Below are 2,949 nucleotides of genomic sequence, written 5' to 3'. Positions count from 1 at the left end.
TGGCTTCGGCGGCTTTTAAGCAGGGACTCCTCAAAGGGCCATTTCTCTATCATCTCAACTACAATCACCCAAATGCGGTATACGACCACCTCATGAGTGAGGCAGTCATTCATGCCCAAGCAGAATTCATCACATATGGGGAGACCCCACCACTACCAGCGGCGTTAGCAAAGTCGACACAGCCCTCCTCCAGTCAGCAGGGAACCGCTAATAAAACCTCCACACCACCAACTGACAAGAAGAGGGAGTGGCAGCAGGGTCAGTACCAAAACAAGCGGTAAAAGGACCAACATTACAAGGGAAACCGCCCACCCCATGGGGACAACCGCAACAAACATACGGAGTCTTCCCAGCGGTATGCAGTATTTATAGTCCTCACGGCTTCGTATGAAGAAATATACAATCAGTGCAAGGATCAGATCCCACCACCGCCCCCGGGAAAATACCCAAAAACAGGAAAGCCAAGAAGCACCGGTAGGTGGTGTAAGTACCACGAAGACAGTGGTCACAATACCAACAGCTGTAACGCCCTCAAAACAGCCATCGAGACCTTGTACCGTGACGGCAGGCTTGAGCAGTTCAAGGTGCGTCAACCGCCACCCGTGATCGCCGACATTGAGCCCATGGGCCGCATCAACACAATCGACGGTGGTGCTCCAATCACCAACATGTCTCACAGAGCTAGAAAGCGTTATGCGCGAGCAAATCACCCAAAGGAAGTCTGCAACATCCGCTACGAAAGATCCGCTAAACTCCCAAGGTCTGGTTGGGAGCCTATTACCTTCTCAGAGGAGGAGGAACGCGGAGTACATCTGCCCCACGACGATCCTTTCTTGATCGACGCTATTATCGGCAAAATGTCGGTGGGAAGAATCCTGGTTGATAGCGGCTCCGCTGTCAACGTTATATTCAGTAGTTGTTACAACGACCTTAAGCGGAACAGAAAATTGCTCCAAGATCATGAACCACTGCTCAGCTTCTCCGGTGACGTCACACAACCGCTGGGCTCTGACTATATGCAACTAGTTATCGGTACTAGTCCATGTATGGCTGAAATACATACGGAGTTCATAGTTGTCGATTGCTTCAGCTCATACAACGCCATCGTTGGTCGGCCAGCGCTCAACAAACTCAAGTGCATCATCGCCGGGTATATGTTGCTCATGAAGTTACCCACACCCAACGGCACAGGCTGTGTTAGGGGAAGTCAACAGTTGGCACGTGAGTGTTATTCCACTACTATCGCACAATCAACCCGCCGCCATGAGATCTTAGCGGTAGGCAGTCAGGCACCGCCACCAAACATTTTTGAGGACCCCAGGGAAGACTAAAAGAAGTACGTAAGGAAGGAGCCGGTTAACCCAGAAACATCACTGAGGGTTGTCAGCATCTCGGACGAGCACCCTGAGCGGACTGTCCGCATAGGCGCTCAATTAGACCCAGAGCTGGCGGCGGAGCTCACTCAGTTCTTGCGTGACAACGCTAAGGTCTTTGCCTGGTCGTATGCAGACATGCCAGGTATCTCCCCTGAGATCATCACACACAAGTTAAGCATCAAACCATCCTTCTATCCTATCAAACAAAAAACGCAGAGCCTTCGATGAAGAGAAGTACCGTGCTATAAGAGAAGAGGTTGCCAAGCTCCAGGGCATTGGGTTCATCCGCCAGGTCATCTATCCCCAGTGGATTTCCAACCTGGTTATGATCAAAAAGGCTAGCGGCAGGTGGAGGATGTGCGTCGACTTCAAAAACCTTAACAAGGCATGCCCGAAGGACAGCTTCCCACTACCCCGCATCGACCAACTCGTCGACGCAACCGCTGGACACGAGCTCCTCAGTATGATGGATTCATTCTCAGGCTATAACCAGATCAGGATGCATCCCGACGACCAGGAGTGCACCACCTTCACCACTGACAAAGGCCTCTATTATTACAATGTGATGCCTTTCGGTTTGAAGAATGCAGGGGCAACTTATCAGCGGCTGATGAACGCCATGTTCGCGGAACATCTAGGCAAGATAATCGAGGTCTACGTAGACGACATGTTGGTCAAGAGTATAAAGGCCAGCGGACATGTGGCAAACCTGAAAATCATAATAACTATCCTCTTGGCCTACGACATGCGCCTCAACCAGGAAAAATGTTTCTTTGGCGTCACCGCCAGCAAATTTCTGGGGTATATTGTCAGTGAGCGGGGCATCGAGGCCAACCCTAACAAGGTACAAGCCATCCTCAACCTGAAGGACCCGGAATGGAAGGTGCACGTCCAATGCCTCCAGGGCAAGCTAACCGCCCTGTCTCGATTCATCTCCAGACTGACCGACAGGTGCGCCCCATTTTTCAAAGTCCTTAAAACTACCCACAAGAAGGTCATCGATTGGAACCCAGAGTGCCAGGCAGCGTTCCAGGGCCTGAAGGAATACCTGGCGGCAGTTCCACTCCTCTCCATTCCTGTCCAAGGAGAAACGTTGTACATTTACCTAGCGGTATCTCAATCAGCGGTGAGCTGCGCCATCGTCCGGCGGGAGGGCCAGGACGAGCTCCCAGTTTTCTATGCCGGAAGGGGCATGAATGGAGCAGAAACAAGGTATCCTCCATTGGAGCAGCTTGCTCTCGCACTCATCGTTGCCGCCAGGCGCCTCCGCTAGTACTTCCAAGCCCATACAATCCATGTGTTAACCAATCACCCGCTGAGACAAGTGATGCAGAACCCTGAACATTCGGGGGGCCTCAGCAAGTGGGCCATTGAGCTCAGCGAGTTTGACATAGACTACAAACCACGGACCGCCATGAAGGGCCAGGCGGTGGCAGACTTCATTGCTGAGCTCACCGGGCGTCAGCCCGAAACCAAGATCGATGTACTGCCTGGAACGGAAATGGTTACGGCTATGGAGCCGGCTCCCCAACAATCAGACTAGAACCTACACGTGGACGGTTCCGCTTCCGCC

The sequence above is a fragment of the Rosa chinensis genome, chromosome 5, assembly GCF_002994745.2.
Source record: "Rosa chinensis cultivar Old Blush chromosome 5, RchiOBHm-V2, whole genome shotgun sequence".
In the NCBI taxonomy this organism is placed as follows: domain Eukaryota; kingdom Viridiplantae; phylum Streptophyta; class Magnoliopsida; order Rosales; family Rosaceae; genus Rosa; species Rosa chinensis.
Note: the sequence above shows the minus strand (reverse complement) of the source record.